Consider the following 22,457-nt stretch of genomic DNA (forward strand, 5'->3'; position numbering starts at 1 on the left):
TCCCATACAGAGTTAATATCCAAAATATTCAAGTAACTCCTACCACTCAATAGCAAAAAACCAAATGACCCAATTAAAAAGCAGAATGTGTGCGCACAATATAACATTACTTATATGATAATATGTCACTGTTCTGAAGTGATCATACTTAAAATGGTGTTTCAGGATAAGTGTTCAAGATAATTGGCATCCTTTTTGTTATAACTTATATAAGCCACAAGGCTACATTAACTTTAATAAAAAATTTAAAAAGAGATATTTTAAAACAGCATATTTTTATAACAGAATCTATCTTGATATATTTCCTTATTCATTTTATACAGTAATAATTTTTGGTTGATGTCTGACAAAAGAGCATTTACCTTATAACGTTGGGCATGTATTTACAACTTGCTCATTTTTGGAGATAATTTGTGTTGCATGTTTATATGCATGTGTGTGAGAAAGAGCATGAGAGAGATAAAAGTGAATAGTAGTCTATTAAAATCAAATCTATAAGTATTCAAACTTAAAAACCACATAGTAAGTCAGTAGTCCATTTAATTGGGGAACTTAAGAGAGGATGGGGTACAAATAATCATAGTACTATTATTATCATCCTTATTCTATGAAGAAACAAAGAGAGGTTTATTGGGTACTGTCTCCCAGACTCTGATGCCTTTGAAAAAAGTGATTCCCTATGACGTCTCACATGTAGGGGAAAGTATTAATTACATTGTCAGACTCTCAGGATATTAACTTTAGGCAGATACTGAGAACATAAGCCTATTAAGTTAAGATGGGCTATCTATACCAATTTTTTTGTTCTAGGCAGCTCAGTATGGTTATATCTTTGCCAGGCTTAGTGCTGGTATGCTCTAAATGTCTAAATATCTCTATTTGTCTGTTGTAGAATAAATGAGTATATAAGTTTTTTCCTGGACATACACCTGACATAAGGCTAAAAGTGGAAAATGCAATTTTCTTCAAAGAAATATCTCTTATAAATCACTTGTCTATGACAATCATTTCATTAATATTTTAAAAGGCACTGGTGGCCTGGTCAAGGGATCACTACATTTTCAAAGGTAAATCATTTATTTTCACATCACAGGCCAGAGCAAATGTGTTACCATCACATCAGTCCTTTAACGCAGATATGGCCCCTGCATTATAAGCAGATGTGAGCTGTTGAAACCTCAAGGCTTGGTCCTTTTGGAACCCTGTTTGCTAAGAGCAAGGAGTAGTGAGGACTACCTGCTTTGGAGTTCGATTGGCCTGAGGTTGAATCATGGCTTTGAAGCATATTAGGTAAATGACCATAGGCATACTGTGCAGTTCCTCAGTGGACTGATCTGAAAATGAGAGTAATTATACCAAGCCATATGATTATTTTGTGTGCTAAAAAAAAATCTATATACTGGCTAACATAAAATAGGTTGTTTTAGCACTCTCAGTCACAAATCTAGAGGAAAATGAGAGGAGTGAAAAAGAAGAAAACTGGCTAAAAATTTAAAAATCAATTAGCTTTCATTACTAAAATATTAAGTGTTCAAACAAATTCTCAGGACTTGATCTTGCTGCATTCTTCAGCCTGTTCTTTTTTTTTTTCAGCCTGCTTTTCTTGATATTTGCTTTATTATAAAGGTTCTTGTAATATTGGATCCCTGTAACTCTTTATTCATATTTTACCAGTTTCCAATCTAATCTAGGAAAATAATCTAATCTACAAAATCTAAACTAGGAAGAGCAACTCTCCTTCGAAATACAGACAAAAGACCTGGCCTCACTCTGATTGAATCAGCTTTTACATTCCTGAAACAATCATTGGTCTGGGGACATTTGTTATTTTGATTGTCTAGACCTAGGTCACGTACTCACCTCTGGAATTAGGGAGGGTTTCAGCTCCTCCAAAGAGTCAGGACAGAAAGTAGAAAGTATGGGAAGCATGATTCCCCAAAGGAAAATATAGGTAGTGTTATCAGAAGAAAGAAGAATGGATGTCAGATGGAAAAATCAGAAAAATGTCCACTCCATTAGCATTTAACTGAATGGCAGTTCTTATTTGCATTTTTAGGCCATTTAAAACATCCTATTAAGTCCACTATATTAATCACTCTATTTAACAACTTTATTGAAAAAATATATTCAGATTTCTAATCTTGGAATTGCAGTACATCTTCCTTTGCTTCAAGGTGAGTGTGACAAGCAGGAATTGCACAGCACAGGTATGAGGAACTCTCGTTGAACTTTTATGAGCCTCATTTTCTGTTCCACTTCCTAGGGAGTAACCAACCACTTTTCCTTGCTTTTGGCCAAGGTATATAACAGATATGTGTGTGTGTGTGTGTGTGTGTGTGTGTGTGTGTGTGTGTGTGTGTGTGTGTGAGAATATATATATAATGTTTTTCTCCCTGCAAAATATAACAGATTATTGCCTCATAACTTTTCTCCCTTCTTGTTCCAGAAGCAAGAAGTAGTTACTTTTTAAAAAGCCTTTTAAGTTATTTTACATTGTTGTTATTGTTATCTAATTGCTAATAACTGTATGGAAACCACCACTTCTGGTTTTTCTCTTTTCACTTTGACTCTAGAAGGAAAGACAGGTACATGTAAGTGTTCATAGTGGGCTCTGGAGTATGCCAGGAACTGAGTATGCTCGTAAGGTGCACAGGCACCTTGGATATTGTGGAGTGAATCATTCTAGACTTTGCAAATAAAGGGGAGATTGGGAAAGACTGAGGTAAGCCATCTCTCAACCAGATGGATCATGGTAGTAAAGAATACCAAATGCATGGATAAGGGTGCTCAAGAGCAGGAGGTTTGCAAACTACACTCAGGGGCCAAATTACTGCCTCTTTTTTGTAAAAGTTTTATTTGAATGCAGCCCTACCCACTTGTTTAAGTATCATCTATGGCTGCAATGGCAGATTGAGGATTTATGACTGACACTCTGGCCTTCAAAGCCTACAATATTTACCACCCAGCCCCTTGTAGAAAAAGTTTGCTAACTCCTGCTCCAGAGTAAGGAGGATATCAGTTTAGGATCTAAGAGAATTGCATTTTGGACTAGATTTAGAAGACATGGTCCAGACTCCAGAATCATAACCAGAGAGAAGACTGTCAAGGATTTAAAAAATCAACTCTCAGGTGAAAAGGGCTACATCCAGGTCAGAATCTCAGTCTTGTAGGGCCAGTGTAGAGGTGAGGAGGCAGGGGTTACAACTGGTAGTCAGGGTATCCTTGATGCAATGGATACTCAGTCTGATTGTTGGATACTTTTGTGGTGAGAACTGTGCTGAATTACCAGATTCAAGATCTGGGTAAAAATGACTTACTTTCCTCCACTTTAAAGGTGTGGGTGTCATAATCCAAATTTTCTCCTTGTTGAGATAATTCAGACATGGCAGGGAAATAGGGCCCTGGATACTTCCAGCCCAGAACCAGTGTTAGGGAAGAGGGAAGCATTTTGTTGTGGGAAAGGAGTTCTGCCACTATAGACCTCTATTTAGACTTGTGCCTAAGTGAAGAGAATAGTGAGAAAGCAATAAAATTTCCCAAGTGCCTATGAGCCTGGAGACCTTTTTTTCCTGTTTGTGTATTACTCAGGATCTCAAAGGGCCATAGCTCCTGAAAAGGGGGATCCTTTCTCCCTTGAGTCTGTGGCTTGCAACATGATATTTGAGTCTCTCAACAGGTTGATCTTTTTTGGCTAATCCCATAGCCCAAATTAATTGTTCTTTTCTCTCTGTTCTTATTTCATTTTTATCACAGTAATCAGCCTACATTGCCTTATATTACAATTATATGTGTACATATAATCCTCCCCACTAGACTGGGCATTGTGAGCAAAGACTTAGCTTTGCCCATGTAAATATCTCCTGAATGCTTACATAGTGAATGCGTAATTATAATGCCTGGTGGCTTAAATTGAATTTAATTAAGTGAGGTTTGTTATATCCTGTTAGGACTGTAGAAGATATAGACCCAAGTCTCTTTCCTTATAGCCCATTTTTTCCTATAGTAACTATAACAATTTACTGCTGCACATGAAATCTCCTCCAGCTTAACTGGGCTTGACCTAATCCCTGGTTGGCCAGAGCTGATTAAATTCCCCAGAGGAAACTCAGTCACTGAGGGTCTTTAGTTAAGAAACAGAAAAGTGCTTAAGAAACAGAGACCATCTTTAAACAGAACTACTACAGTAGCTCACGGAACTGAAGTATCCCTGAACGAGCAAGCCCAGGACAGCTCTGAGAACTCCAGGATCAAGAGCTCACGAGCCCTTTGTCCCAGGCACGTCTACGCAAGACTCAGATTCCTAAGATTCTCTTTAAGCCAACCTGATTCAAGAGTCCAATCCTGTGACTAGAAAATAGGTTTTGTTTTGTTTTATTTAATCAGAAATTGTTGTTAAGAGGATGCAAGGAGAGAGAAGATGGGATAAGCAAACAAAAACCAAGTATTACCACAGGAATCTATCCAAAAGCAGACAGAGACACCAAGATTCCCTCTCAACAACGTGGATTTAGAGACAAAAACCCCCCACACAAATGGATGAGTGAGTTTTGACTTAGAAGTCCTATAGACCAAGACTGGAGCCATAATGAGGAAGCAGAGGAAGTGGAAAGAACACTGACAGAGAAAGGCAGAGATGGCAGACAAGACAGGCCATGTGGTCCATACAAGGTGAACAAGGTGGCTTCATTTCTACTGGCTTCCCCTTCTTTTCTTCAGCCCATGATGGTGTGACTAGTTTTCTGCAACCATTGTGTATTAAGAGATCCCCCAATTTATAAATAGGAAGGTTAGTATTTGCCTCATGTTTTGGAATGTTCAGTTATGGAATAACTGAAATTAAATTTCTCTTACACACCAAAGAGTAGAGAAAAGCAAAGATAACCTCAGGAATGAGACATATCTCCCAATTGCCTATTTTGCCATTCAGTGGTAACAATGGCAGTGATTTAAGATACGTTTGACACTTAGTATGTTCCAAGCACTGCTTTAAACATTTACTCGTACTGTCTTCTTAATCCTCACAACAACCCTGAAGTGTAGGTAGAATCACTTCTTCCATTTTGCGCATGAGAAAGCCTAAGATATAGAAAGATTAAGTCATGGGACCAGGATTCAAGTTCCCTAATTCAGTGTCAAAGACTAAATTCTCAGAAGTACAAATCTCTTCATGAACTACAGAAGCTAAGGAACCTATAGGAAATCTAAGTCTTGGGTAGTTTAAAATATTATAAATACTTCTTCTGGATCAAAAATTTCTCCTTTTTTCCAGATCCTACTCAAATCTCCGAGTTACTATTTAACCTCTGGTTTATCAAAAGCTATTTTTAGCTGGACCAAGAAATAAAGCTTTACATAAACAGCTTCCATAACAGCAATAATAATAGTGACCATTTACTGAGCAATTACAATGCACCAGGCTAGCTTATGAGCACTTTATACTTATTATCTCATTTTATCCTCTTCACAACCTAAGAGGGGGTTATTTCCACTGTAATTATGTAATATTGTTATGTAATAAAATGCTTAAAATACATGCACAGTCATCACACAGTATTTGTATAATACAAATGCAAGTCTGGATATGTGGTACATTTAATAAATATTTGCTTAATGAAAACATGACAGGATTAATTTGCAAAATCATCTCTCTGCTGCCTTTAGCCCTTGAAGAGAGTAGGAAACGAGGAGCTGTCCTTTTTTTTAGGACTTGTCAGAGATGGTTTCACCTGATACTTACACAATATCCTTTCTTTTCTTCTTTTCCAGAGTGATTCAGTCTCAGAATTGTTCTTTAATCTTTAATATCTCCATTAAGAAGAGTTTCTGTCAAGTGCTTCAAAAGAACACAATGTGAAGGAGCAATACTGATCCACTGCTGGTGAGTGAAGTGCGGAGGACGCAGCTTCCTCAGCCAGGCCCTAGTCCTTGTCATCAGGAATGAAAGCTAAAGTTCAAGCAGATGCCAACAACCTCTCTCCTTTTACCTCATTACTCTCTTTTCATTGGGTTCTGTGTATCCTTTGTAGTTCAACATGCAAATTACTTTGAGGAGAGATCCATCCCTAGGCCAATCTAGGTATAAATTAGTTCTCTTGCTAAGGTAGGAAAAAATACTAGTGAACCTTTAAATATTGAACTTGTGGGTCAAGTAATATACAATTCCATTCTTCGTACATTAAAATATTTTGACCATGTTGTTCTGAAACCAAAGCATTAGATTGCTGTTTACTTCTCCATTACATTGCCAGCTCTGGACGTGGCACCTTCAGGAGTTTGTTCTGTGGCTTAAACCATAAAAAAGAGCAAGCTGACAAAATGGGTACATGTAACAAAAAAAATGGGACTTTAAATTTGATATTATATTGTTGATGACAGTTATTTGACTTTTCATAATCCAGTCATAATGAGACAATACTCTGCATAAGCCAAGACCACAGCAAGGATTGATGGTAAGTATCAAGAGGGTGTGGAGGAAGTGGGTTATAACCTCTTTTTTCCTAACTGTTGTAGGGCCTTGTCTTAAAAAAAATCAGTAACAAAATAGCTCATGAAGACCTGATGTATTTAGGGGCAACAGTAACAAAAATATTAGGTTTATTGAAAGATACATGACTTTTTCACCTTTTTTCCTTTCACGGGGATTTGCTCTTTCCATCAGGCTGTCACTTTTTTTTCCCTCAGATGGTATTATTTCATGTCACTGTGTCAAGCTTGGTCTATTGGAAATTCCTATGTCCTTTGTAATTTAAGTTTTAAACAACATATGATTTACCCTGTTTGTTTTTTAAAAAAAATCAGCTGCCTTTCTTGAGTGAGAGACTGTCTGGCATCCTTAATATTCTTCTATAGAAATTGTGGTGAAAGAACAGATAAACCTAAATAAATCCAGTGTGTGGAATGTCTTTAAAATCTGAGGAACTTGTCAATGGGTTAAAAAGTAAATGTTGGCTTTGTTTTAAATACCCTTGCTGGGGCCCATTATGCATAAAAAGGGGCCACAGCCCATTTGCAAGGCCTCTGAAAGAACTCCATTCATTCTGTACTTGGAAATGTCTCTTTAGCCACAGAGAAACAATAGCTATAACCTAATTTCTCTGGTGCCAGTATCAGCAGAGGAAAAGCCAAGAGACTGTTATGAAAACTCTTACTAACTTTTCTTGGTGATTATATAATTCTGTATTCGTTAATCATAGTTATGTATTTAAATAAGCACTTTTCCCAAAAGATTATAAAGTGGTTTGGCAATGCGGTAATACCACATTTCATGCATTGAGCAACATTTTTTAAATGGAATACTCCAAAGTAATTTGCTTATTTGGGATACTAAAGTATATAAAAACATAATATGAGACTTTAAAAGGAAAACCTTTGTGTTTTTAATTATTGTATTTTAAAATCTGATCACTCAAAACTGCAAATCAGCTAAGTTAATCCATTAACCAGTTTCCACGTTTACCTGCAGAAGTCAGTGTACATCTGGAAGTAGTAGTGGTGGTATGATTTCCAAGTGGTATCAAGAGTGAACTTTAAATGCGCATCTGATCTGAGCATATCACTCTTTGTTCAAAACCCTTTGTTGTTAGCCTAGAAGGAAGGCTTCTGTCTCTGTCTATCTGCTTCTCAGCCTTATCTCCCTGCATCCTTCCTTCACTAAACTCTCTCAGTGGGCCTGGCTCTTTCTTCCCACATGATATTGTTTCTGCATGTTCCTGCCTGGAACTCTCTCCCTACCAGCCTGTTTACCCCTTTAATCTGACCAATCCTTACTCTTGAAGTCTTAGCCGTAAGGTTACTTTTTCAGGAAGACTTCTACTTGTATTAACTAACTAATTAGTTGAAAGTCCAGTGTATTTGGGGCTGATTTTATGAGTTTTAAGTTGTTGGGGGTAGTTTGGAACCAAATGGTGAAGGACTTCTAAATTGTGCTTTCCAGGTTTTGAACAGGAAAATGACGTTAGCTCTGTGTTTTTAAAAGTTTGAAGGCTGGACTGAGCCTACGAAGAATGCTTAGCATACCCTCAAATTAATGGTGAGCAGACTAGGAAACCACACTGATCCTTCTGATGATACCATCTTCACTCTCTCCCAAGACTGTGAAAAATCATTGCTCTGATTGCATTCATGGAGACCCTGCTAGTTCATAATTGAAAAATACCATTTGCCAGTAGTATTTTGCTTTATATTGTCATTTACTTTTTGAGTGATGCTAAATATAATATTAACTAAAACTCAAAGACCATTACATTATTAAGTAGGATATAGTGAAGAGTGCAGGTTCTAGAAGAGAAATGGTTTAAAATTCTTGCTATATATACCACTTACTAGGTATATGGACATGCACAGCTATTTAGACAGCTTAAATAGAAAAATAAACTTGAACTGAGGAGTGGAGAGATTGGGACAAGGAAGATAGACCCTAAAGCAGTTTGCCAAGCCTGACATAACTTTGAATTTGAAAATGTCACCTAAAAATCCATGTGAATCTTGAATTCTCTTCCATAACACATTGCTGTTTGTTTTAACAAAACTATTTTTAAGTTGGGGAATGGGAGTAAGTTGGTTGGTGGTCAAACTTAAATTTCCTGTACAATTATTTCCCCAGAAAGACACATTGTGTTTATCATATGGCTTGAAGCACACTCTGTTACAAAAGCATGTGAACAGACTAAGGGAATTACCAGAAATAATAGCTATATAATCTTACTAGAGCAGAAGGTCTGTATTAATCTTTGGCCCCTGATTTACCATGTTCACCCCAGAATACTATATTCTAGACTAATATTTTTAAAATCTAGCTCAATAATGTTACAAAATAAACTCATTTCCCTCCGCTCACATCCCTTAAATCCAGATTATCCTAACTTCCCTGGCTTCACAATTTTTCCAGTTATTCTCACAGAAACCTCAGGAGGCACAGGAGCTTACCTCTTTTGCTTGTCTCCCCTAAATATTTAATTTTTAATTTTTGTTATTTTTACCATTCTACTCATTTTATTTTTTTTATATTTTTAATTGAGGTATAGTTGATATACAATTTTATGTTAGATTCAATGTACAACACAGGGTTCACCAGTAACCCATATTATTAAATCTTCTCCCTAACTAGCACAGTTACTATCAGTTAACACAGGAAGATGTTACAGAATCATTGGCTATATTCTCCATGCTGTACTACCATCCCTATGACCAACTTGTATATGATTGAGAATTTTTATTCCCCTTTATTCCCCCCAACTTTCCACCCACCCATCCCAAACCAAAGACTTTGTTCAACTGTGACAGTTCTCCTGTGCAGTGGAGCTGCAGTTGCTATTGGTGGTCTGTGGGTGGGGCCACCTTTGTGCACATCTGCTGACAGTGGCTGATCTCTGTCAACAGAGGCTCTTTGTAAGTTGTGCTTCTGCAGGGATCATTGTGGGCAGGGATGCCCTCTGCCTGCCATTCAGCGACGGTGATGCTGCTCAGCTAATGGGGTAGGCAGGGCGGGTGCACAGAGGAGTACAGCATGAATCTGGGCAACCCACAAAGGCAAAGGAGCATTTGGAGCAAGCCCCCACACACATCTTCTGAGTTGGACTGATGGAGGGCTAGGAAAGCTGCAAAAAATTCCCTCCACATGCCAGGTGTCAAAGTCTTTCTCTGTCAGGCAGCAATGTCTGACTGCTGCTGGACCCAGTGGGACACGTGGGTGGGTGGGCAGGTGTTCAGAGAAGCATCTGGAGGCTAAGCCTCCAGTGAGGATGATGGAGCAGTCAGGGCTGCTCCTGTAGGACCCAACCAGTTGGGCTGTGAGAAGGCTGTGGGAGATTTGTCCACCTGCTCTTTCTCCTGGGAAGTGTTCAGTCTCAGTGGGATGACAGAACGTGCTTGTCCTTCACAAGTGGCAGGAGTCTCAGTCTCCCAGAGTGCTCCAGCTCTTCCTGGTGTCCAGCCCTGCTGATCACCAAAGCATGATGTATTGTGGACTCGTGTTCCCAGAGCAGTTCTCCAGGGCCAAGTATGCAGAGTTTCTGAGTGCTTATCCCTTCTCAGCTGCATTCCTCTTCTTCCCATTTCTGGGCTGGGTTTTGGGGAGGCTTCGGTCCCACTTGATTCCAGCTATGCCGCTTTACCCTAATCCATGTGGTCTTCTCTTTTTCACCAGGTATAGATGGTCTATTCTCCAGGCTTCAGGTCATTTTCAGGGTTAGTTGTTTTTGCTGTAGTTGCTTCCTTGGTGTGTATGTGGGAGGAAGTTTCTGCCTTGCTTTCCTACTCAGCTATTTTTCTGCCAGAAGTCCCTTTCCCAAATAATTTAAATATTTTAGTCTTTCTCCATAGGATACACTTAAACATATAATTCTTTCTATTACTGTTTTTCTTTTCCATTTATTTCCGGCAGTCAGCTGTCCAATTTATTGTATTCCTTCCCTGGACTGTTACTGAGTTAATGAACCAGTTTTCTGTATGCATTCTCATTCCCTTTCATTTAGGCTATGTACAGTATTCCTTCAATGTCTCTTCCTTAACTATAAAATTAAGTATTGTTTTTCAGCACAGTCCCTCCCCTATATTGTGTTGACTTTCTTTTCCAACTTAATCCTTTCCTCCTTCCCATTATGGTCCCACTCTACAACTATAGTGAACTGTCCACTCATCCCTGAGCACCCACTAGCTTTCTTGTCCCTAAGCCTCAGCACCAACTAGTCTCACTGTCTCTCACTATTGTGTCCATTTTTCAAAGCCTATCTTACAAGCTTCCTCCTCTATAAATCCTTCCTTGTTCATCCCAGCTAGATGTATGGGATCTCTTTCCCTTTGTTTTATTAATTCATATAACAAATATTTATCAAATGTCTAACATACATCAAATGATAAATTCGTTCTGGGGACTCAGCAATGACCAGGAAAGAACTGGTACCCACCTTAGTGGAGGTTATGAACTAATAAAAAGACTTGATAACTAATTTTACATGTCATGGGTTTACAAGGATGCAGTATGTTTAGGAGGCATAACTTAGGCTTGGAGTCAAGTGTGGCTTTCCTGGTGTGATGTGTAGTCAGAGATCTGGAGAATGGAGAGGAACTAGCTTGGTGAAGGAGGAGGGGACTGAAGGAATTTGGGGACATGAGTGTTCTAGGTAGAGGAGCAATAGATGCGATGGCCTTGAGGTGGGAATCAGTGAGGCATATTTGAGTAACTGAAAGCCAGTATGGGCAGCCAGATGGAATACAGCATGAATACTGTGACAGAGGAAATTAACGTATTAGCCAAAGAGGCTTTAAAATGGATTGGAACTGAAGTAAGGAGAGAGAATAGAGAAAAATAGGGAGAGAGTGGAAGAAACAATGCTTGGAGACTAGAGTTTGAAAAAAAAGAATAGTGATAGGAGGTCATAAGTAGACCCCTTGGTCAGGGAGTCCCATATCTCATTTCTCATTCTTTTCTTTTTTTTTTTTTCATATTTTAGGGCATTAAATAATTTTATAATGTGGTATGAATCTGAGCATGGCAGATGGTAGAAGAAATAGCTATATGTTTTTAAAGAAATAAAATTGTGTTGTATTTTGAAATCTCTTTAGATATTTTCTTAAAAAACTCCCAGCAACTAGTTACAAAGTGAGCTGAGCTCTCTCAGATATGATGTCTGAGTCCTTGCTAATCTTTTTATGAATTACACTGTCAGTGTTCATTTGTCTTTATGTCTGTGTATGTCATGCTTACTTCAACTAGTTTACATAAATTAGAGCTAGCCAACTCCTACATTGTACAGAATAAAAGGCAATCACTTTTTCACATTCCTACCCTTAAGAGAAACCCTCTTTCATGGAGCAATGCCTGAAGTTCTGCCTCTCCACTATTCTGTCTCCTCTGTTCCTAGTCATAGCAACTGTCCAAATCTCGTGTTACCTGCTTCTTGAAGAGGGAAACCACCATGGAGTTAGCATGTAGTCCTTAACTATACAGGGTAAGAAACTCAGTTGATCCACTAATTAATCTTGCTTATAACCAAATGCCATGGTCTATGCATTTATAATAACATGAATTTATCTTGTTATTGTTTTGAAAAAATGACATCATATTAAAAAGATCTTATAATATTAACATAATGAATATAGTATATAGAATTATAGCAGAGGTTTCCAAGACCTCGATGAGTGTCATATATAGAAAGAGCAATGGATTAAAAATAAGGAGGCCTAACGTTCTTATCTCAAAATGCTGCTGTTTTCTAATGTATTTGAGGCTAATTGTTGAAATTCTCTGGGCCCTGGCAAGAAAGGGGTAAGAAGTAGAAGGTATTCCCATTCCTTTTAAGAGTGTGATCCAGAATTTGCATGGACCACTTCTGCTCATGTACCTTTGGTCAGAGCTCAGTTAGTTGGTCACATGTAGCTGGAAAGGAGATTGGATATGTGGTCTGTAGCCAAAACTTGTAGGATATCATTAATAAAGGAATTGGATGATCTCAGGACAACTAACAGTCATTGCCATTGTCCCCTTTTATCAAGAAAGCAAAAGATAAAATTTATCAGCACCTTCCTTCTCCTCTCACCTAGAGCAGATTTCTGCTTAGGCTGAATTGGGCCATAGGGTCACCTCTAGATGCAGGGAAACTGGGGAAGCAAGAAACAGGATTGACATGATTGGCTTTGACCAATGGTTCCCTAACTTTCTTGATTCACGGCTCCCTTGGGGTCTCGGTAATTTTATCATGTGCTAGAAGAAATACATAGAAGTTCTGTTTACAACTTAGTAGCCATTTGAATAAATCACACTCATAAATTGAAAGAAAGTTAATACCATTTTCATTTTTAAGTAACCAGGTATCACTAATGGGATGTGTGCATCTGTTGGACACTCTACAACTTCTCAAACACTGGAATCAGATTGGACAGTGCCATTTCTTGTTCTACATGCTTTTCATGTTTCATTTTAAGTCACAACAACTAATCACTGAAGGTCCAGCTTTGCAATGAATGATGTCATATAGTCTAATGACATATAGGGATCTAATATGGAAACTGTATGCTAGGCTAGTAGTTGATATGCTGTCCAACAGATGTTGAGTCCCACTCTGTTTCCCTTGAATATTACAATATGCCGTGTCCCCCACCAGTGAGTTTGCTTTGGCACCCTTGAAGACTAGGTACACAGTTTGGGAAACATGTGCTTAGACTAATCATGATCCATTATCTAGGGTTGGGCATAGTGCTCTCCAAACAAGAATCAGTTTTTAGAGAGGAAGAAGGGAAAATAGAAATGGTTTAGAAAACTAATAATTTCTGCCTCTGTCTGCCCCAACTGGACTGTGTGTTCTTTTAGAACAGAGGCCCATGTCTGTTTTTACATACTGCTTTATGTGTAGCACAGTTCTTGCTACTTAAAAGGAGCTCAGTACATATTTATTAATTAAGTGAAGATATAAAAACTATACGGTTAGTGGTATATGGTTAATTCTATTAATTATAGGCTCCACACTATAGGAAATTTGTTGCCTGTGTAACAAACTTCTGTGTGAATTTAAGGGCCTGGACAATGTCTTCCTCATTATTTATTGCCCAGTGCCCAGCACTTATTTGGCACGTCGCACCTACAATATAGAAAAGGGTTGGTTGGATGAATGAGTGAATATCTCAGTGAGAACTAGTTCTGTCTCCAAACACCATTACCAGGGAGTTTCATTACACTGATAATGTAAGTGCTTATTGGTGAGCTCTCAATATCTACGCCCATGCTGACTGTCAAGAAAGAAAAATCACCACTCTGTCTTATCACTATGGATGTAAGGCTTTCTTTTGTTACCACAGTCACCACTAGACAAACTGACAAAATAAGAAAAGCAGAACTTTGTTGGAGATATGAGAAGAACTTTTTTCTATAATGGTTTACTTTATACTGTCAGCGGCTAAACTCTTTCACAATTCCAGATTATTACATAAAGCCAGAAAAGTGACTTTTTAAAATAGAGCCACCAAACTTCATAAGTATGATAGATACTTGAGCAAAATTTGTCTTTCTCCTTTGTCTTGTCCCCTCAGCTCAAATTAATTTTTCTCTATTTTCATGTTTTTGCTACAAGGGAAGCCATTTAAGCTTTTTGCCCTTGGTTTCCTACATTAAAGTGTATAATTCTCTCGCATTCTATAGCAGAATGCACACGTGCTAGCACATTAAAGTTACGTCTCAATCTAAAGCTTACCTGTGGTTATTTGATTTTTCTAGTAGTATATTTAGAAAGTTATTTGTGTATCTGTCTCTGTTACTAAATCGGAAGTATTTTGAAAGCAGAGTCTATGCCCTTTTCATTTTCAAATCCCCAGAGCATTGTACAGGGCTAGTGGAGTAGGTACCCAATATATATTTGTTGAGTTAATAAATTATTTCTTAATCAAGATTTTGTCAGAAGCATTAAATACAGTGTTTTGTTCAAAATAAATACTCAGTGTGTGTATTTTTATTTTGTGAGAACTAAAATCACCTTTAATCCCTTCATTCTGAAAACTAAGGGAAAACAGGATTTATTCTCCCTGAGTATCTGGGGCTAGACATATTGCTCCCCAAACAAGAATTGGGTTTCTTTTAGAGAGGAGGGAGAGTGAAAATTGTTTAGGAAACTAACAATTTCTGCCTTGGTCTACCCCAACCAGATGATATGCTTTTTTTTAATATTACAAACATATTTTTTAAGATTAAATTATAGACTGGTAAGATATGTACACATCACCAAGGGCTCACCCCTGTGTTATGAAACAGCTCTCTCAAACTGAGGGCATAAACCGAGAACCTGAGAGACAAACATCTCTTGCTGTTCATCTTTCCAAATGGTTTGAGATGGCTGGCTGAATTATCTTGGGCATCCTCTGGGAGACAGAATGTCAGAACTGATAGCATATACAGCAGAGGACCACCGGATGGTTCAGTGACTCAAGTACTGACATCATCAAGAGGATTCAGTCCACACCTGTGCATAGTGCCTAGTGCCTTGCTAATATACTTTCTAAACATACTACTAGAAAAAATCAACAGGTAAATCTGGTTTGTAAATGGAAAAGTCTTTAGTATTGGATACCAAATCTTGAATTTGTACTGTAAAAGAAATAACTAGTTAATATATATTTAAAAAATTCTTTGTTTTATTGAAGAACACATTACTTTTGGGGGGATTAATGTTTTTCTATTAATTTAATAAAAGATTTGACAGCATTTACTAAATGAAGGTCTATATCCAGGTGCTAGACTGATGTTGCAGTCAGTTTTACATTCCTAAACGTTATTTTTTAAATGTCTTCTTATTTTTTTTTCTGAGCACAAAAGTAGTACATGCAAACAATTAAATCATTATAAAAATATTTAACAAAAATACTAGCAATAACTTTTGTTGATAGTTCAGAGTATATTCCTGCAATGTTTTCTTTGGATTTATTTATACCTAATAACACTGTTACAATTTCAAGGTGCAGCCTCTCAAATGAAATTGAATCATACTTCACATACTGATTAGCAATCACATAATAGTGCACCTAAACTTTTACGTGTAAAAGATCTTTCAGCTGGCAAATATAAATTTAATTTAATTACTAGATCTTATCTTTAGATGTTCACGGTACCCTATTCCCCTACTTTATTATTATTATTTTTTATTTTGGTATCATTAATCTACAATTACATGAAGAACATTATGTTTACTAGGCTCCACCCTTCACCAAGTCCCCCCCACATACCCTTTCACAGTCACTGTCCATCTGCATAGACAGATGCTGTAAAATCACTACTTGTCTTCTCCCCATGCCCCCCATGCACTATACATGCTAATCGTAATGCCCTCTTTCTTTTTCCCCACCCTTATCCCTCCCTTCCCACCCATCCTCCCCAGTCCCTTTCCCTTTGGTAACTGTTAGTCCATTCTAGGGTTCTGTGATTCTGCTGCTGTTTTATTCCTTCAGTTTTCTTTTGTTCTTATACTCCACATATGAGTGAAATCATTTCGTACTTGTCTTTCTCCACCTGGCTTATTTCACTGAGTGTAATACCCTCTAGCTCCATCCATGTTGTTGCGAATGGTAGAATCTGTTTTTTTCTTATGGCTGAGTAATATTCCATTGTGTATATGTACCATGTCTTCTTTATCCATTCATCTACTGATGGACATTTAGGTTGCTTCCATATCTTGGCTATTGTAAATAGTGCAGTGATAAACATAGGGGTGCATCTGTCTTTTTCAAACTGGAGTGCTGCATTCTTAGGGTAAATTCCTAGAAGTGGAATTCCTGGGTCAAATGGTATTTCTATTTTGAGCATTCTGAGGAACCTCCATACTGCTTTCCACAATGGTTGAACTAATTTGCATTCCCACCAGCAGTGTAGGAGGGTTCCCCTTTCTCCACAACCGTGCCAACATTTGTTGTTGTTTGTCTTTTCAAAGATGGCGATCCTTACTAGTGTGAGGTGATATCTCATTGTGGTTTTAATTTGCATTTATCTGATGATTAGTGATGTGGAGCATCTTTTCATGTGCCTGTTAGCCATCTGGGTTTCTTCTTTAGAGAACTGTCTATTCAGCTCCTCTGCCCATTTTTTAATTGGGTTATTTGCTTTTTGTTTTTCGAGGTGTGTGAGCTCTTTATATATTTTGGATGTCAATCCTTTATCAGATCTGTCATTTATGAATATATTCTCCCATACTGTAGGATACCCTTTTGTTCTATTGATGGTGTCCTTTGCTGTACAGAAGCTTTTTAGCTTGATATAGTCCCACTTGTTCATTTTTGCCCTTATTTCCCTTACCTGGGGAGATATGTTCATGAAGAAGTCACTCATGTTTATGTCCATGAGATTTTTGCCTATGTTTTTTTCTAAGAGTTTTATGGTTTCATGACTTACATTCAGGTCTTTGATCCATTTCGAATTTACTTTTGTGTATGGGGTTAGACAGTGATCCAGTTTCTTTCTCTTACATGTAGCTGTCCAGTTTTGCCAGCACCATCTGTTGAAGAGACTGTCATTTCCCCATTGTATGTCAATGGCTCCTTTATCATATTAATTGGCTATATATGTTTAGATTAATGTCTAGAGTCTCTATTCTGTTCCACTGGTCTGTGGCTCTGTTCTTGTGCAAGTACCAAATTGTCTTGATTACTGTGGCTTTGTAGTAGAGCTTGAAGTTGGGGAGCAAGATCCCCCCTACTTTATTCTTCCTTCTCAGGATTGCTTTGGCTCTTTGGGGTCTTTGGCGATTCTATATGAATTTTTGAACCATTTTTTCTAGTTCATAGAAGAATGCTGTTGGTAATTTGATAGGGATTGCATCGAATCTGTATATTGCGTTGGGCAGGATGGCCATTTTGACGACATAAATTCTTCCTAGCCAAGAGCATGGGATTAGTTTCCATTTGTTAGTGTCCTCTTTAATTTCTCTTAAAGAGTGTCTTATAGTTTTCACGGTATAAGACTTTCACTTCCTTGGTTACGTTTATTCCTAGGTATTTTATTCTTTTTGATGCAATTGTGAATGGAATTGTTTTCCTGATTTCTCTTTCTATTAGTTCATTGTTAGTGTATAGGAAAGCCACAGATTTCTGTGTATTAACTTTATATCCTGCAACTTTGCTGAATTCAGATATTAGTTCTAGTAGTTTTGGAATGGAGTCTTTAGGGTTTTTATGTACAATATAATGTCATCTGCAAATAGTGACAATTTGACTTCTTCTTTACCAATCCGGATCCCTTCTACTTCTTTGTTTTGTCTAATTGCTGTGGCAAGGACCTCCAGCAGTATGTTGAATAACAGTAGGGAGAGTGGGCATCCCTGTCTTGTTCCCAATCTTAAAGGAAAAGCTTTCAGCTTCCCGCTGTTTAGTATGATGTTGGTTGTGGGTTTATCATATATGGCCTTTATTATGTTGAGGTTCATGCCATTTTGTTGAGAGTTTTTGTCATGAATGGATGTTGAATTTTGTCGAATGCTTTTTCAGTGTCTATGGAGATGATCATGTGGTTTTTGTCGTTCTTTTTGTTTATGTGGTGGATGATGTTGGTAGATTGTCAAATGTTGTACCATCCTTGCATCCCTGGGATGAATCCCACTTGGTTGTGGTGTATGATCCTTTTGATATATTTTTGAATTAGGTTTGCTAATATTTTGTTGAGTGTTTTTGCATCTATGTTCATCAGGGATATTGGTGTGTAGTTTTCTTTTTTGGTGGGGTCTTTGCCTGGTTTTGGTATTAGGGTGATGTTGGCTTCATAGAATGAGTTTGGGAGTATTCCCTCGTCTTGTATGTTTTGGAAAAGTTTAAGGAGAATGGGTATTATGTCCTCTCTGTATGTCTGATAAAATTCTGAGGTAAATCCATATGGCCCAGGGATTTTTGTTCTTGGGTAGTTTTTGATTACTGATTCAATTTTGTTGCTGGTAATTGGTCTGCTTAGATTTTCTGTTTCTTTCTGGGTCAGTCTTGGAAGGTTGTATTTTTCTAGGAAGTTGTCCATTTCTCCTAGGTTTTTCCAGCTTGTTAGCATATAGTTTTTCATAGTATTCTCTAATAATTCTTTGTATTTCTGTGGGGTCCGTTGTGATTTTTCCTTTCTCATTTCTGATTCTGTTCATGTGTGTTGACTCTTTTTTTCTCTTAATAAGTCTGGCTAGAGGCTTATCTATTTTGTTTATTTTCTTGAAGAAACAGCTCTTGGTTTCATTGATTTTTTTCTATTGTTTTATTCTTCTCAATTTTATTTATTTCTTCTCTGATCTTTATTATGTCCCTCCTTCTGCTGACATTAGGCCTCATTTGTTCTTTTTCCAATTTCGATAATTGTGTCTTTAGACTCTTCATTTGGGATTGTTCTTCCTTCTTTAAATGTGCCTGGATTGCTATATACTTTCCTCTGAAACTGCTTTCACTGAGTCCCACAGAAGTTGGGGCTTTGTGTTGTTGCTGTCATTTGTTTCCATATATTGCTTGATCTCCATTTTGATTTGGTCACTGATCCATTGTTATTTAGGAGCAGGTTGTTAAGCCTCCATGTGTTTGTGAGCCTTTTTGCTTTCTTTGTACAATTTATTTCTAGTTTTATACCTTTGTGGTCTGAAAAGTTGGTTGGTAGGAATTCAATCTTTTGGAATTTACTGAGGCTCTTTTTGTGGCCTAGTATGTGGTCTATTCTGGAGAATGTTCCATGTGCACTTGAGAAGAATGTGTATCCTGTTGCTTTTGGATGTAGAGCTCTGTAGATGTCTATTAGGTTCATCTGTTCTAGTGTGTTGTTCAGTTCCTCTGTGTCCTTACTTATTTTCTGTCTGGTGGATCTGTCCTTTGGAGTGAGTGTTGTGTTAAAGTCTCCCAAAATGAATGCATTGCATTTTGTTTCCTCCTTTAATTCTGTTGGTATTTGTTTCACATATATTGGTGCTCCTGTATTGGGTGCATATATGTTTATAATGGTTATATCCTCTTGTTGGACTGAGCCCTTTACCATTATGTAATGTCCTTCTTTATCTTTTGTTACTTTCTTTATTTTGAAGTCTATTTTTTCTGATACTGGTATTGCAACACCTGCTTTTTTCTCTCTGTTGTTTGCATGAAATATCTTTTTCCATCCCTTGACTTTTAATCTGTGCATGTCTCTGGGTTTGAGATGAGTCTCTTGTAAGCAGCATATAGATGGGTCTTTCTTTTTTTATCCATTATGCTACTCTGTGTCTTTTGATTGAATCATTCAGTCCATTTACATTTAGGGTGATTATTGAAAGATACGTACTTATTGCCATTTCAGGCTTTAGATTCGTGGTTACCAAAGGTTCAACGTTAGCTTCTTTACTACCTTACTGTCTAACTTAACTCGCTTATTGAGCTATTATAAACACAGTCTGATGATCCCTTCTTATTCCTCCTCCTCCATTCTTCATATGTTGGGTGTTTGGTTCTGTGCTCTTTTTAGGAGTGCTCCCATCTAGAGCAGTAAAGGTGGATGGTGGGAGGCAAATTCCCTCAAGTTTTGCTTGTCTGGGAATTCTTTAATCCCTCCTTCACATTTAAATGATAATCGTGATGGATACAGTATCCTTGGTTCAAGGCCCTTCTGTTTCACTGCATTAAATATATCATTCCATTCTCTTCTGGCCTGTAAGGTTTCTGTTGAGAAGTCTGATGATAGCCTGATGGGTTTTCCTTTGTAGGTGACCTTTTTTCTCTCTCTGGCTGCCTGTAATACTCTGTCCTTGTCCTTGATCTTTGCCATTTTAATTATTATGCATCTTGGTGTTGTCCTCTTTGGGTCCCATCTCTTAGGAGTTCTGTGTGTCTCCGTAGTCTGAGCAACTATTTCCTCCCCCAGTTTGGGGACGTTTTCAGCAATTATTTCTTCAAAGACACTTTCTACCCCTTTTTCTCTCTCTTCTTCTTCTGGTACCCCTATGATGTGGATATTGTTCCTTTTGGATTGGTCACACTGTTCTCTTAATATTGTTCCATTCCTAGAGATCCTTTTATCTCTCTCTGTGTTAGCTTCTATGCGTTCCTGTTCTCTGGTTTCTATTCCATCAATTGCCTCTTGCAACTTATCTATTCTGCTTATAAAACCTTCCAGAGTTTGTTTCACTTCTGTAATCTCTCTCCGGACGTCTTTATTCTCCCTCCAGACTTCATCCCTTAGCTCTTGCATATTTCTCTGCAGCTCTGTCAGCATGTTTATGATTTTTATTTTGAATTCTTTTTCAGGGAGACTGGTTAGGTCTGTCTCTGCAAATCCTCTCTCAGGTGTTCTCTGAAATATCTTGGACTGGACTAAATTTTTTTGCCTTTTCATCGTGATAGCGGTGGCTGTAGGCAGGTTGCAGGTGAGTTAGCTGGGAGAAGAAAGTCCTTTCCTGCTTGCTGTATGCCTTGCCCTTCTCCCCTGCCTGTGTCGGTTATCCGCACTCCAGGAGAAGCCACCGGGTTAGTCCCCTAAGCTGCTGTGGGTGGGGTCTCCATCAGAGAAGCATGGAGCCCTGTGGGGAGTGGCAGGGATGCCCGGTGCGTTCCTCTGTGATAGCGGCGCCCCTGCCAGGCAGCTTTGTGCCAGCAGTGGCCTTTGGGTCTGGTCCGGGCGGCTGTGCGTTGGGCTGGGATTCCGGTCAACTGCTATGAGTGCACCTGCTCCCTCTGGCTCCGCTACAGGTGCACGTGTGGCTCTCCCGCGTGGGCCTCTACCAGGCTCCTTTGGCTCCACTGCTGCCGGTGTGCACGAGCCGCACCTGGGCTGTTCGGTCAGCCCTGCTGCAGGCTCCCATAAGCCTCTCCTGGTCCCCTCTGGCACCGCTGGCATACGCGATCTGCTCCTGGTCCCTTCTGGCGCCGCTGCCCCCAGCATGTGCTGCCACTCTCCCACTACTGGGCCAGTGTGTTGGGGTCCACGCCAGTTGGAGGGACTGGAAGGGTGCTTAGTGGCGTGAGGGGCTTCAGATCTGTGCTGCCTCCCTGGGGTTTAGGGCGCCTAAGGTTCCCTGGGATTCCCAGCTGCTGGCTAAGTGTGCCGGGACGACTTCGTCCAGCTATGGGGTCCCTGTCTCTTTAAGACTTGCAGAAAGCACTTGCTTTTCTTTTGTCTCAGGGGTGCCGGTTGCGGGGACCTGCCCACAGGTTTTGCTTTTCCGTTTCTCTAATATCCAGCACCCTGTGCACCTTGTTTCTGTGCTCCAGGTGCGGATTTCTAGAGCTGGTTGTTTCGCAGTCCTGGGCTTTCACTCCCTCCCCGTTCCAACTCCTTTCTTCCTGCCGGGTTCTCAGGTCGGGGAGCATTTGGGTCCCGCCTGGCCACAGCTTGTATCTTACCCCCTTCATGTGATGTTGAGGTCTCACAGATGTAGATGTATCCTGGCTGTTGTACTGCATCCACTGGTGTTTCTTTTAGGAATAGTTGTATTTATTGTATTTTCATAAATATGTATGTTTTGGGGAGAAGATTTCCTCTCAACTACTCATGCCACCATCTTCCCATGATCCTCCCTATTCCCCTACTTTAAATTATTTATCACACCTATAAATTAAATTATTAGTTGTAAAATTGTAGGTTTTATTTCTTTCTCCCTATATAGATTGTAAATTACATGCATGTCACACAGTACCTGAAATATACACTAATAACAGCAATAGATGCTATGAATGGATGAATAAGTGGTCAGCTTCCACCCAAGACTTTCATTAACAAAGTCTGTGCTCTTATCACATTTTCATACTGCCTCCTCTTAGCAGTTATTTATATGCTATGAGAATTTTCATATTCTTGTGTTTTGTGGTTATATTATTTTTAGTTTTACTTAGTGTGTTTTAGGTCAATGTGAAGACAGAGAAGTAATCATTATATAAATAGTAATTACATAATGATAAAAATAATCAATATTTTAAATCTTTTAAGATATTGGAAATTATTAATTTTCAAAATCAAAACAAATGGCAAACATTCATAAGGCAGCTTTATTTCACTTTTCTGACAT

General features: G+C 38.5%; 1 long non-coding RNA gene across 1 annotated transcript in view; it reads left to right on the forward strand.

Annotated features, from left to right (window-relative positions):
* LOC108402214 (uncharacterized) overlaps positions 1–22,457 on the forward strand; it is a 158,448-nt gene that overhangs the window by 58,800 nt on the left and 77,191 nt on the right. The window contains exon 2 of the long non-coding RNA XR_012130259.1: positions 5,767–5,878. This is a non-coding gene — a long non-coding RNA (uncharacterized lncRNA). The remainder of the gene's footprint in view (positions 1–5,766; positions 5,879–22,457) is intronic.

The sequence above is a fragment of the Manis javanica genome, chromosome 4, assembly GCF_040802235.1.
Source record: "Manis javanica isolate MJ-LG chromosome 4, MJ_LKY, whole genome shotgun sequence".
Taxonomy (NCBI): domain Eukaryota; kingdom Metazoa; phylum Chordata; class Mammalia; order Pholidota; family Manidae; genus Manis; species Manis javanica.